Source organism: Leuciscus leuciscus (genome assembly GCF_965113295.1).
Source record: "Leuciscus leuciscus genome assembly, chromosome: 3".
In the NCBI taxonomy this organism is placed as follows: Eukaryota; Metazoa; Chordata; class Actinopteri; order Cypriniformes; family Leuciscidae; genus Leuciscus; species Leuciscus leuciscus.
The window spans coordinates 60,095,676-60,111,437 of NC_138727.1; the positions used below are offsets into that span (position 1 = coordinate 60,095,676).

Below are 15,762 nucleotides of genomic sequence, written 5' to 3' on the forward strand. Positions count from 1 at the left end.
TCTTTGGTATGATTGTTCTAATAGCAATAGATGGTTCTAATAGTGTACACTCCAGAGCCTGATTGATCTGGATACCCTAGAATGGACTCCCACCCCTGGGCTCTCTCCTTCCTCACCGGTCACACCCAGCTTGTTGTAAACTCTGGTTTCTTGGCCATTCCTCTTCCGCTGGTGCAGTCCAGTCTCGTAGCACCGCCTCCTCTGCTGGTCCCGTCCAGTTCCTTAGCTATGCCTCCTTTCCTGGTTCTGTCTGGCTTCCTGGCTGTACCCCCTGCATTCACACTCCTACCGGCTCCACCTTGGTCTTCAAATCTTCTGGCTCAACCTTGGCCCTCTGGTCCAGTGGCATCACCCTGATTCTCCAGTCATCTGGCTCCACCTGCGTCCTCACTCCCACCAGCTGCACCTCGGTCCTCCAAGCCCCAAGCTCCACTTCAGTCCTCAAATCCTCCGGCTCAACCTTGGCCCTCTGGTCCAGTGGCATCACCCTGATTCTCCAGTCATCTGGCTCCACCTGCGTCCTCACTCCCACCAGCTGCACCTCGGTCCTCCAAGCCCCAAGCTCCACTTCAGTCCTCAAATCCTCCAGCTCAACCTTGGCCCTCTGGTCCAGTGGCATCACCCTGATTCTCCAGCCTCTTGGCTTCCTTGACTGTAGAACAAGGGAGATCTTGCATCTCACCGGCTCTGCCCTGGACTGCACTGCCTAAGGCTCTGAGGGTCTTCATCCCTCTGGCTCCATTAAGGCATCCCACTCTGCCCATTCCGTCAGGGCCTTCTCCACCCCCATCTCGTACAGTCAAATTTATTTAGATTTCTTTTCAAGGGCTCTTATTGTTTCATTCTATGGTTCCTGTGTCCTTAGTGTCTGTTTCCTTGGTGATCGTGAGGGGCTTTCGCACCAGGTAGTTATAGGAACACTGTTATAGGAACTAGCCACCAGGCTAACACCTGAACCGTTGGAATTATCTTTAATTAAACTGCTGCAGTATACATTCTCATCTCTGCTTAAACTTAACACCTTTAGTGTAAAATCAAATGTGAGAGATATTCTGACAAATACAGGCAGAGAGGAAGTATTTACATAATTCCAGTAAAATCTGAGGGATGCTAACAAGCTTCCAGTCTTCCTTCCCAAAGGTTCAACTCTCTGCTGGGTTTTCACACTTTTCTCTTTTACTTCAGTTATTAACCCCCTGGGGTCGGCTGTATCGCCGGCGATACCAGCTCGCTTTTTTTTTATCAGTTCAAAAGAGATTAATTTTGCTCTGTTGACTTTGATATTACAAACAAGTTTCATACATCAATCGATTCTGTTAAATGTGTATTATTTTTGTGTATACTCACAATAAAAACAAAGTGTTGTGCTTTTCGCCAAATAAAGAAAAATAAACACGAAGTGTTTTCCATTCTGAAACGCGTCCGAAAATGAACCATAACTTAGCGAATACTCAGTCAAACAGGCATACAGACACACAGGCATGAAGCTTGAATTCTCTTCTTTTAAATGAAGTAATTTATATATATATATATAAAAATATTCTCTGTTTATGTTATCTTTATGAAAAGAGAGAGATGTCAGTCGTTCTCATCTCAGCTCATTACGTTTTAATCTGCCCCGCACACGGAGAGCGCGCGCTATTCAAACGCAAATGACTGAGACGATCCCATACAAACTGTGAACACCCACATATCAGCTTGAGAAAACACATCAAGTTTATTCAGATCAGTGTACTTGTCTTCACTGTCTCGCAGCGCTGTGAGGAATAATAATAATGGAAAATGTACCTCAGAAGTGCTGGTATTTCGAGGAGCAACGGATGGAATACTGTAGTAAGTTTTTTTTCATTCTCAAGTAAATCGTGTTTCTGTGTGAATGAATGAACGAAAAGACGGTTTAAATTTGAATTGCGTTTCTGTGTGTGAATGAATGATCTGCTTTTAGCAAACTATTTTGCTATACGGAGTACAAATCGACTGAAATATGTTGAAATAAAATGTATTTGTATAAGCAACGTATTAAACTGCAAATTAACATTTATATTCCTTATAATAAAAACGAAAGACCTATGTTACAGACAAATGAAGGACAACATTTCGTTGATTAGTTTTGGATAGATTACACATTTTTACTGTAAAATATCTGCCACCTCAAATAAGCTTTTGTTTGCCAATTTTTGCTAATATGTTAAATATAGTATGTTTTGTCAATGTAGGCTATATTCGAAGTAATGAATCCTTAACTTTGAAATATGTATGATAAAATGTATACTTTAGTTTTTTCAAAGAAAGATTACACTTCAATTGTTGTTGTAATTGTAACCTTTTTAATAAAAAAATATATATTTACAAGGTAGATGTAAACAAATTTTAAAAGGTAAATATAAGCCTTTTATTTAAATAATTTTTATTGTGTTTTGTTATTGATAAATTTGGGGAGAGGATACATATTCCAAAACTGAAAATACAGTATGAGAATTAACTGCACAATTACTAGACATGTTTTCCTTGGATATTATACAATTTGCAAGCAAAATTTGTGAAAAATAAAATAAAATAAAAAAATGACACGCTTCCAACTGTGAACCAATTTGGTAGAATATATATATTGCTCTTGCATTCTTTCTTGTGGCTATAGGTGACACACCTGAATGAATGGCTCATTAAGTATGCGGGCCCCATTGTCTCCTCAGGTGTGAATCACTAAATATGCATGATGCTGTTGAATCGTTGACGCCCCTTGCGCATATTGCCTTTACAAACAAAAAGTGTTTTACAAGATTTAAATCAATGTATTGTGTTATGTGAATGATAAGGGCAGGATGATTTTCGCAGCATAAGCTGAACGCAGCATAAGCTGGTTGTTTTGGTACAGAAGGAACTGCTGTTCCGATTGCGCTGCTCTGTGACTGACTTCTCTCTAACTCTGCATAACATGAAACACACTGATGATGTCTGTGCGAGCAGGTGCGCAGAGGTATGAAAATACATAGGTAGGTAGAATATTGTACTTTTTATGCAGCTTGGACAAACATTGGTCCTACACCTTCCACTTAGGATATATATGCATTTAAAAACATTTAGATGTCTTAACTTAGTGATTGCTATCAGGATGTTAAGAGACTTTCAACCAGCAAAACAAACAAAACAAAAAGTATGGAACATATCACCTACTCTACCTTTAATTAGTCTGTGTTTAGCCACCCACTAAAACAGCAGGCATAGAAATATCCAAAATTATCATCCACTATGATATTCATGAGAATCTGCATGAAAACTTCAGCCAGATGGCGCTCTTTCTCAGTGTTTAAATTAGCACTGAGTCAAAGGAGATCTATCCATATGATGTCATACTATAAACTAACATCCTGTGATTGAACTCAACTCACAATGAAGATCCTCCTCATCTTCTTCACTTTCTCCCTGATCTCAGGTCAGAGCTTTTCTCTTTCATCACTGCAGTAATGATGCTGTTTTCTGTTCATGAGGTTTCTGATCACAGTATCAATCTGATTGACAGGTGCAGTGAGATGCGTCAGTGTCACTGGATATTCTGGAGGAAGTCTTCTTGTTAGATCAGGGAAGCCTTTGCACAAAGATAACACAACATACATGAGAAAACAACAGAGTATAACAATAATAAATAATAGGAAACACGATCAATATATTAATGAAAGAAGATTCATTTTTCAATGATTTAAAAAAAACCTCATGATCTCTACATTAGAGATCCAATCACAGAAGATGCTGGAACTTACCAGATTGGTGTTTATGGCCAGTGGTTCATTGATATGACTCTGACTGTGAAAGAAGGTCAGTCATTTTAGGATCAGAGTTTTTGTGTTATTGAGTTACTGATCATTTCAGAGCCAAATATATTTATTTATTTTGTGTATCACAGAATCATGTTGTAAAGTGTCAAATAGAGTGATGGTGGATATTGGAGAAACTGACAATTTCAGCTGTGAATACTCACATAGGCCTAATCATATTAATGATACCAAGATAATATTCAAAGAAGGAAAAGACTCAGTTGAGATGATCTACAGCATATGGTATAGGAAAGAAAGATTCAGTATTTCTGATTGTAACACTGTAAGATTTGTCAATATAACACCATAAGTGTTGTATCACTCTGAATATGTATGAGAATAGGGCTAGGTTCAACTCTTAGCAGGGTTTCTGCAGGTTTCAGTAAGTCAAATTTAAGACCTTTTTAAGACATTTTAAGACCATAAAGATTGAAATTTAAGACCTACACGACACATTATCCAAGTTAGATAGATAGTTACCTTGGTATCATTAGAGTATCTATCTATCTATCTTTCTATCTATCTATGATTATCTGATGTGTGTGTGAGAGAGGTAGATATTTTTTTAATAGAAAATTTTACTTTTGCATATTATACTGTAAAAACACAATTATTGTTGATTTTAGTTGATCATAACTAGAGAGGAAATGATGAGATGATTAAAGTGACCAAAATTATCACGGTTATCACAGAATCCTGTTCAAAAAGTACTAATACTACAGAATGAAGTAAATTCAACAAGTTTTATGTCAAAAAATTGTAAATAAATTGATTAGCATCAATATGCACTTTTTGTTTACGTAAACATTAAAATACCATTAAAAATGATGGCCAGATTTGTCTTGCAACATGTTATCTACTAACATGTACAAGTTAAAATAAAGTTTTGACAAAAAAGGTTTTATACAAAGATAAACCTCATATTTCAACCTTTAAATAATTTTTTTATAAAAAGAATGAGTCAAAAAAGATAAATTGCTGACATTTACACATTAGCTAGTGTTTGGGTGCACCCCCATCCTTCATGTTGACTGAGCTTTCAATGTTGTTATGGAAAGGGGTGATTGGTTGGTTCCTGTCACATGACCTGCGGTGCGTTTGCGGCATTCTGAAAAGTTTAGATTTTTTTTCATCTCGTTGCGCTTGGTAAAAATATTAGCGTGTCGCTTCAATTATGAGTGCGCTTGCCGCGCGCCTACATTTGAACAAACTTGAGCGCGCAAAAGACGCGATATGTGAACGCCCTCTGGCGAACTAGCTCATATCAAGCCACGAGCTACTGGTAGCACGCGAGCGACGTGTTGGAGACCCGTGCTCTAGAGCTCCGCTTTGTAGGCTACAACTTGATACTTATTTGCTACTTTGTTATAACTTTCTGCGGCCAGCGTTTCTGGAAATGAACGAGGGTAAACACTTTTTAAGACCTGACTAAATGAAATTTAAGACCTAGGATGAAAATCTGGCCGTTTTTAAGACTTTTTAAGGCCTTAAAGGTAGGGTAGGTAATCCTGTTCAGAAACACTTTTTTTATACTGGGTGAAATGGTCCTTCCATCCTGATAGTAGTCAATACATTATGTGTTTAGAAAAAGGAATGAAAAAAATCAGACCTCTGTAGCAGCTGCAGGACAGTAAAAACTCTGACCAATCACTGCCATTCGGTGCGAATGTAAAGAACCAATCAGATGCCTTCATGTCTCGTGCCCGCCCCGAGCCCCACTGCGCGCGCTGCCCTGCGTGCTCTCATCACATGTCACCGTTCCCGGAAATATTCAGCTCAAAAGCACCTGCATATGCAGTCAGCGAAGGCAAACAAGGCAAAAACTACTTCCTCGGACCCTGCCCGCACTCTTGAACGACCTCCTCTGCTTCGCCCTCAACCCCGGACCTGTCCTCGAACCGACGATGCGGTACTTTTCTCCGGACTCGGAGTGTACGTTAGTCTTCATTAGAGTCAACAATGTTTTCATCATGGAAACTCTTACATGCAAAACACCGTATATGTTATGAATCTTACACGAAATTCATCTTCATCACAGTGTAACTGATGGTAATGGAAAAACGTGTATCAATGCAACCTGTTTTTAGTTTTGCCTTATAAATATAGCTCGTTACCGAATGAAACTTTACCATTATCGATATGCTAGCTTGATAGTGAGTACTAAAAGAAATCTTATTTGTTTATATTCATAGTGATAAAGTTAGGTATTTTATTACATGTGATTCTGACATGATGTCACTGTATGTACTGCGCTCCTTCCTCTCCACTCGTCTCAGGTAATAAATGCGTCTTGTTCCAGCCTGAGCGTTTGGCGTCGCGCGTTCATGTGTTTTGGGGGCGTGGCTTTGGAAGGAGCTCAGAAGGGAGGGGGTGGAGTGAATGGAAATAATGAGCTGTGTTTATTACAGATTAAAAGGTCTACAGTCACTCGATTTTTAAATTTTCTTTTTCAGAGTACTTACATTTTAATTATGTATTGGTATATAAAGACAGTTTAAACAAATTTGGAATGTTTTTTTTTTAGAAAAATGATTACCTACCCTACCTTTAAATTTAAAGTTCAGAATTTTAGACTTTTTAAGACCCCGCGGAAACCCTGTCTTAGGAGGATAAAAATTAACTTTGGGCCAAATAGTGTGAATCAGCTAACAGCCAGCACATTTACTGTACACAGAACATTTAATAACCAAATAATAAAAGAACAAGTTAATGTATCGATGTCTTGCCCCAACACAGCACTATCTGAAATGGGGAAAAGCAATATTTAGTCCAGGTTGTGCATGACAGGTCCAAAAAATAAATAAAATAAAGTGTCCAAAAGTCAAAAAGTGGTGTAGAGTAAAATGAATGTATATGCAAGGCTTTGTTTTCTGCTACCCCCCGTGTAGTGTGTGTATAAAGTAACAGCTTAGCTGTAATTGCAAAGTATCCCACGATGCAAACAGGTCCGGGTTGAACGTCAGTAGAACGTGTAGTTGACCCTTCACCAAATCACAGTCCGGCTCGCCATAACTCACATAAGCTCACAGTTGATCATGTCACAGGATGGAATCAGGCAAAAAAAAAAAAAAAAAAATTCTGCACAAAACACAATTCACAGTTAACATCTCTCAAGATTCACATATGCTTGTCATACAATAAACTCATGAGAACAATAAATCACAAAAGCATCACTCACATGTTCCTACACGTGTTAGCTTAGCTAATTAACATCAGTACATGTGAGCATACTAAATATGCACAAATAAATCTCTGTTCAACACACAGATTAATCATCTGCATTTCAAAAATACTCACTTTCACGTATATTTTTTTTCCCGAACATCATAGAATTAATTAATCAAGAATTAAATATATCAGTTTCCCCTGATCTCCATTTGTATAACGTGTATTGAAATACAAAAATACTTTCAATAAATATCATCTTTTAACTCTGACTGTTTGTTTTTTTCATTCACTATAACATAAATACAATTTTCTGATCATTAATCAGTTAAAGCACATCAACTAAACATTTCTTTGAACACATAAACTCACCAGAGTTCGCAGAAGTAATGTTTCTCAATCAACATCAATTGGAATTCCTTTTGAAACCCATGAACATACTTCAGCAATTTTATATGAAAAGTTCAAACATGTTTTGTCAGATAATCGTGCATAACTAACACTTCAAAAGCAGCGCTTGATCACCTCGTGTCTCAGCTAAGAACAGTATTCTTCTCTCAATATCTACGTCTCAGTCAACCAGTTTATATAGCGGCCCCTACAGGGAAACTACGGTACTGCATATATCTAACAAAAGTGTAGAACAGTGTAAAACTCTAGTCTAGGGGGTTACATGATGACAAACAGAAACTCATAACTGTGAGAATTACTGCTGTGACTCCAGATGATGGAGGAGTTTATTTATGTGGAGTTTGGATCAATGGACACTCGTACAGTTACTCCATTATTAATACTGTTCATCTGCACATCATGGGCGAGTAGAACAAACTATCAGCGTCATCTAGTAAGTTTCAGTATTTGCTAAATGTCACATTCAAACTGATGAAGACACTGATTCAGTCAGATATTTGTGATTGACAGCTAAAGTGGGCGTGTCTGGAGCGACTGGTCTCTCAGGAGCGGAGAGACCAGTCGCTCCACCATATACCATAAAGCGGAGATTGATCAGTTATTGAAGAAGGCATTACAAAGGGGTTGGATTTCTGAAAAAGAAAATGATTTTTTGACTGTAAAACATCCTGTATGTCCCGTGTTTTATGGACTTCCCAAAATACATAAATCCCTTATTGATCCACCACGTCTAACTGAACCTTTGTCACATTATCTCGACTTCTTCTTGAAAAAATATGTATGTGAATCTTATTTAGGCGACACATCTGACATATTGAGACTTTTGGATTCGTTTAAATGTGACCATGATTTCATGCTGGTAACTTGTGACGTGCAAAGTTTATATACATGCATTCCTCATAAAGCAGGGACTGAGGCGTAACTACACTTCTTTGCAAGACGGGCCACTGATATAGCTCCTCCCAATGAATTCTTACTGACATTGTCGGAAGTTGTGTTAACAATGAACTATTTCCAATATGCGGGCTATTATTACCTACAGAAGTGTGGGGTCAGTATGGGTAGTTGCTTTGCACCGTCGTACGCATGCCTAGTAATGGGTTTATGGGAAGCTACATTTATTGATAACCCTGTGAACAACCTATTCCTTTCTAAAATCCCTCTTTGGAAGAGATACATTGATGATGTTTTCTTCATTTGGATGGGGACTTTGTTTGAACTGGATAAATTCATGGCCTATATTAACTCTACCACATCCTTCTTGAGATTCACAGTAGAACACTCTACAGACAATGTTAACTTCTTGGACTTGACTATTTACAAAAATTCCCAAGGAGGTCTAGAAACATCGATCTATCGCAAACCTCTTAGCAGAAATACCCTCCTAAGAGCAGATAGCCATCACCCCAAACAACTTATTAAAAATATTCCCATTGGCCAATTTTTACGGCTTAGAAGAAACTGTAGTAGCGATGCCGAGTTTGAGCGCAGGGCAGTAGAAATGACAGAGTGCTTTCGTAGTAGGGGCTATGCTGAAAGCGACATCTCCGCAGCCTATGAACGAGCCAGATCGATGCAACGATCACACCTCCTGGTTAAAACCAAACGTGCCTCAAAGCAAAGACTTTGCTTCTCCACAGATTTCTCTCATATTGGCGGAGAAATAAAGCATGTCAGTAAGAAACACAGGCACATCTTGCAGAGCGATCCAGCTCTTAAAGATATATGCGCAGAACCGCCGCGTATTAATTTTAAGCGTCCTCGCTCATTTAGAGACAGGTTGGTTCACACGACCATGAGCCCTCCACCAAAACCTACGTGGTTGCCGGCTCCTCCCTTGGGTTTTTACAGATGTGGGCATTGTACCCATTGCTCTAACTCAAATGACACAAAGCAATTTTTCCATCCCCAGTCAGGTAAAAAATACAAGGTTAATTATTTTATTAATTGTAACACCACCCACGTGATTTACATGTTGAAATGTCCATGTGGTTTGGTGTATGTAGGTCAGACTAAACGCCCCCTTAAACTACTCATTGCAGAACACAAAGCAGCAATTCGGAACCGTAATATGGACTATGCAATTGCGAGGCATTATGTACAAGCTAATCATGGCTCCAATGCGTCCTTGAAATTGTGGGGTATTGAAAAATGTTTACCCTCCCAACGAGGAGGCGATATAGTGAAGTCCCTAGTACAAAGAGAGGCTTTCTGGATTTTCACTCTTAACACAGTGAAACCTAATGGTCTTAATGAGGAACTGGGCCTCTCTTGCTTTTTATAGTTCACATTTTGAGGCACTTGTATACATGTTGCTAGCGGGACTGTATACTTTTTTTATGTATACGTGTATTTCTCCTTTTTTTTTTTTTTTGAAGGTGTTTAAGTTATATGTATACAATTTTTCTTTCTTTTTGGTCTTCACCTGAGTGCTTGTATAGGATTGGTTAATTGATGTACCACACCCACCTAGGCCAGTGGCCAATGCCTTGAATTTTTATTTTTTAAAATCTGTACATCGTTGCCATTGACTGTTTGACTCTGAAGAAGACGCATGGGCGTCGAAACGTTAGTCATTTTGCACCAATAAAAATCATTTAAACGTTGTGTGCTCCGGTCCTGCTCCTTGGTCCTAGCTAGACCTTGGGTCTCCTCTTTTGATTTTTGTGTCCTGTTCCGTGAGCACCAACCAGGCTGTTGAAGCGCAAGTGACCCCTTTTTACTGGTCTCTCAGGAGGTCGTATGATGATCAAGTGTGAACATCCTCAACACAAAACCAAGCCAAAATACATCTGTAAAGAATCATTTCATGGAACTTATTGCTTTTATAAATATCTGCTCACTACAGAAGTCTCATCTGTTCAAATAAACTGATTTATGATTTGTTGATGTATGTAATGTTTCATTGAAGGTCACTTATCCAGCATCATAAGACATTTTCTGAAGTGTAATTTGATGTTGATGATGAAAGAAGATCATCAGGACAGACTGTGAATGTGTTTGAGTATCGTGATGAATCTCTGAAGAATCTCTGTCCGTGGTGCTGAACACCTGAACGACTCTCTTCCACCAGCAGGAGATCACACTCACATTTTACTCTTGAAAATATGCTCAGCTGTTTCTCTCTGACAGTGTTTTATGATTTATGGAGTGATAAAAAAGAGAAATCCAAAACACCTTATGTAAAATAATAATAATAAAAAAATTTAATAAAACGTTAATGTTTCAACAAAATTAAACTAGAGTTCTAATGTTCAGATTTCTGTTTTAGAAATGCTCCTATAAAATACTCCATTTGCATATTTAAACATACCATTTCAGAAAACTTGTAATACAAAATAATCGTATTGTACTGTTATTAATTATGTCCTTTGCTCTCTGTTTGTCCTTGAACTTTGTTATACTTCCTGTTTCCTGTTCTGTCGGCCATCTTTGTAGTCCTCTTGTAGTTTCTCATGTTGGTTTCAGGTGTGTCGTTAGCTCGATTTCTTGTTAAGCTTGTTAGCCCCTGTGTATATACATGTTTGGAGTTGGAGGGCTATACAAGTCTTCCCACTGTCTACCTCTCAGTCTCCAGGCTCTCTTCCACTACACAAGCCTGGCCCTCAATTCCTTCCCAAATTCACCTCCCTCCTGGACTTTTGTTTTTTGTGGAGCGTCTAGAATCCTGTCCTATAGAGGGGCTCTTTCATGTGTTCTCTGTGTTTGTCCCTGGACTTGTACTTCTTGTTTTCTATTCTGTCAGTCATATCTCACTGTGATATGAATTATGTTGATCAATCAGAAACCTGCACTTATAGTTGCAATGTGAACCGCTGCTGTTTGTGAATGTTTCCATCAGATGTCACTGTCAACTGAAGCACATGTGAAGCATTAGTTTCACTTCCCACTGTATTAATCTCTCTCTCTCTCTCTCTCTATCTCTCTCTCTCTCTCTCTCTCTCTCTCCCCCCTCTCTCTCTCTCTCTGTCTCCCCCCCCCCCCCCCTCTCTCTCCTCTCTCTCTCTCTCTCTCTCTCTCTCTCTCTCTCTCTCTCTCTCTCTCTCTCTCTGTCTCTCCCCCCCCCCCCCCTCTCTCTCCTCTCTCTCTCTCTCTCTCTCTCTCTCTCTCTCTCTCTCTCTCTCTCTCTCTCTCTCAGGGGAAGTGGGTGTCTCTGTCACATTCAGCTCTTCATGTTAAACATGTAACCAGGAAAGAAACACTCAAAACTCTTTTGAACACACATGGAGAGCTTCAGAAGAACTGAATCTACTAACAACAGAGAAGATCATTTAATAAGAGAGAAGAATGAAGATCATCTGGACTTTCACTCTGCTGATGATTCCTGGTAAGAATCTGAACTCAGAGTAAATCATGAAAAACAGCACAGATTTGATGAGGAGAGTCTTTAACTTCAGTTCATGATGTTCTATTGACTGTTGAAGAAAGTTAATTTCTGTGTATATTAAAGTGTTTTAATGCTGGTTTGTTGTAGGTGTCGTGAGCTCCACGAGTGTGACAGGATATTCTGGAGGAGTCGTCAACATCACATGCAGATATAAAAAAGAATATACAGCAAATGCAAAGTATTTTTGTAAAGGAAAGAAGCCAGTTAACCCAAAGTATGAGTGGTGCTCTGATCTCATCAGGACTAATGAGAAAGATAAATGGGTTAAGAATGATAGATTCTATCTGTATGACGACAGAAGTTCATCAGTCTTCACTGTGACCATCAGAGATCTGAGAGAACGGGATTCTGGGACGTACCAGTGTGCAGTTGATATAACTAGCAAAAAGGATTCCTACACTGAAGTGAAGCTGGAGATTTTAACAGGTGAGTAACTGAGACCCTCAAACTCATGATGATCTCCACAACATCACACATAATGACAGTAATAATAATGAACACCTCTAGATGCTAATAGACCAGATAAAACTCTTCAAAATAAAGGTTCCCCCAGGATTCCATGGATGTTGAAGGTTCTTTATGAAACCATAAATTAAATTAAGAACCTTTTATTTTTGAGAGTGCGGAGAAAACATGAGATCTTTATCATTATAAAGTCAATTGAATGTCAATTTAAATTATCCATGGACTCTTAGTTTGTATTATATTCAATTTGTTCCTTATTTCATTTCCTGTGCTTATGTTCTGTTTTCCTTGGTTTCCATGGTTTTTGATTATTCCCACATCAGTTTCAGTTTTAGGTCATTATGTGTGTGTGATATATAGTTTGTTCCTTATAGCTTGTTTGATGAATCATTGTGTTAATAAAAACTGCTTGCACATTCATCCTCACCTCAACTTTATTCTCTACTGGACCTAACTGTGAGATTTATTAATCATTGTTTTGCTGATAACAGAAAGCATGTTTTCAGTGTTGTTCAAGAAGTAAATAATGTCAGGACAACAGTTTATTCTGACTGTACTGCAAATCTGCAAATCAAATGCTTATTATAATATTTAAATGAACACAATCATAATGTTATTATTGCCAGCAGTTTATTCACACACTGTACAAAATAATGCTGTTACAAAATTTACAATTGACAATGTTGGTTGTCAGCAAGCCTGTAAATCATCAACTTCAATAATACTGTAGAAACAGCAAATCAAGAGCAGCTGTGAAACAGATCTTTACTGTAATCTACTTTACAGTGTTACTGTAATAATATCATGCACTGAATTACAAACTGTTAACTCGTTTCATTTGAGGAAACCAATTGTCAACTGCCATTTAATATTTATACTGTGTTAGTAATGTACATTACTGAATATATTAGTATATTAGACATATTTCAGTCCACATATTTAAGTTTTAATTTAACATATTTAATTTAAGTTTTTTCTTAAAACGTCAATTTAACTCAAACCTCCTGCAGATTACTGTTAGTTAACAACACATGCATGTGCTAAAGTCCTTAGCAAAGAGATCATCACATCAGCAACACTTTAAAGCAGTTTCATGACGCTCAGAAGTCGGCACTGTGTGGTTTTGTGTGTGAAACATGTCTGATGGTTGAATAATGTGTGAAAGACATCAGCGTCTGTGAGAAAGGGGAAGTGAAGGATCTGTGAGTGGAGAAAGAAAGAAAACACTGTTTGTGACACTGAGTTTTCTGTGTTTTAGAGACAAACCGTCACAGAACAACATCATCATCATCATCATCATCATCATGGTTTAATTCTCCAGCGATCACATCTGCGTCTCCTGTAACAGGTACAAACACACTCTGAAACACACTCATCTGTGTCTGTGGTTGAGATGGTGACTCTCTGGTGTTTTCAGGCTCTCCTCTGATGGTCAGTGTGTGTGTGTGTGTGTGTGTGTGTGCTTCTGATCATCACTGGACTCGTGTTAGTGACAGTGACTCTCGTCAGGAGGCGTCGCTCTCACAGTAAAACTCATTCTTCCATCTTTACTCTCTTTAAAAGGACGTTTTAAACTGATACATTCACATTTGTATAGACCTTTTTATTTCCCCTTTTGTTCATCCAATAACTCCAGCTTGTTTGTTCAATTGTTCTTGTCTTTGACAGATCCGTCGTCCAAAATATCTCAAGTCACACCAGGAAACAATGAAGAGGTTTGTAGAATTACTGTGATTGGAAAAGAAATGTTTGTTTTGATCATTAATGAGAATGAATTACATTACCTGATGATTTAAAGACTGAGGATCTCCAGAGCTGTGTTAAATATTCTAATTATTATTAAATACATAAATGTTTTGTGTCCCTTCAGGTTTCTCACGCTGGTTGTGATCACAAAGAGATTAAAGACGCCCAGAGAGAATTACCCACAAGCCCCTCTGATTCCTCTGCTACAGTTGAGAAAGGCACTGGTGACTCTCAGCGCTGCATCACATCTGCTGAGGATCTGAATTACGCAGTGGTGAATTTCCACAAGAAATCTGACTGTCCTGACAGTGTCAGTTTCAGGAATAATCAGGATTACAGTGAATACGCTGCTGTCAATCATCTCACGACAGCAGATAAACTGATGCATTTACAGTAAATATACAGACTGATTCACAGTAAACAGGGTCTAAACTGAGCACCATATGAGACACGTACAGTATAAACATTGTATTTATCAAATGTAGATTTCCCAGTTTCCCAGTTTGTCTGATTAATGATCCCATTCACCTGTTCTGTTCATTATCTCATTATTTCTCCATGTTATTTAAGCCTGGTGTTCCCTGTGTTCATTGTTCGGTGTCGTCACAGTTATGTGTTTGTGTTTCCCCGTTATTCTCTTGTATTCGTTGGACTTTTGGATTAAAGACTATTTTGTTTGAATCTTCGTCATAGTCTTTCAAACAAGTTTCAAATATTCTTACTCCATGACCATTAAAAGCGTCATAGTCGCTTCATTATCATTCATAAACCCTCTCCTGTGGCCTCATGGGTAAAGTGTCCATCACATTCACACTTCAGGATCTCACTGGAAGTAGTAGGTCATCTGGAGACTTTTCACCTTCTGGTTTTTGGAATATTTAATCGAACACTGGAGGCGTTTTTGTGTGTTTGTGTGATGAACAGGCAGTTTTTTCCGTCCAGCTCAAAGCCACAGAAAACATGTGAAGGTTGAGGGTCTCAGTTCAGTTTAATTAAACACACTTACTCAGGAAACCCACAGAGAGACACATGAGACTGAACAGAGAGACAGAAGATGAACAGAAGACAATAAAGATTAACAACTGATCAGTCACTAATTCACCTTCAACATTTACTTAAAGTGATGCATTGAGGAAAAGACTGAAAAATGTTTATGATCTACAAATTAGTGTGATTTGACCATTTTACTTTTCAAATCAAACTAAATAAAAACAATGAGTTCACAAATCAATGACAGAGATTGACAGACATTTGTATTGTTTATGTTGGTAAATTTACACCAATACCACTTTAAACAAGCGACAACTTCGGGTTTTAATGTAGTTTTGCTGTATTTTATTTGGATGCACATTGTCATCATTACATTCTCTATGGCTAAGTATCACAGTGTCATCTTTATATGGCAGTAAGAGTAATATATAGTTTGCTTTTCTGAATTCAGCTTAACATATTTGTCAGCCTAGACAGAGATGTGATGAATGTGAAATGTTTATAATGTTGTGTTTGTGATATTATGTGTGTGATTATAATCATCAGACAGCAAACAGATGATAAACAGTGAAATTAAGAGTCCTTACATTCATGTTTAAATGTTTACAAGAACGTTTTGAAGAGCAAACATAACTTCCCGGTTACATATGTAACCCTCGTTCCCTGAGGGAGGGAACAGAGACGTAGTCGACGTGTTGACTGATTGGGATCACGCTTTGGGAGCCTATCATCTTCGAGTATTGTTAAAATGAGCCAATGTACATTGGCGTGCGTGAATTGCATCTC

General features: G+C 38.2%; 1 long non-coding RNA gene across 1 annotated transcript; it reads left to right on the forward strand.

The window, feature by feature from the left end:
- The first annotated feature begins 13,678 nt into the window (after positions 1-13,678).
- Positions 13,679-14,431, forward strand: LOC309493943. The gene is made up of 3 exons (XR_014204120.1): positions 13,679-13,766; positions 13,909-13,955; positions 14,111-14,431. It is a non-coding gene; the product is annotated as an uncharacterized lncRNA (long non-coding RNA).
- The last annotated feature ends 1,331 nt before the right edge of the window (positions 14,432-15,762 follow it).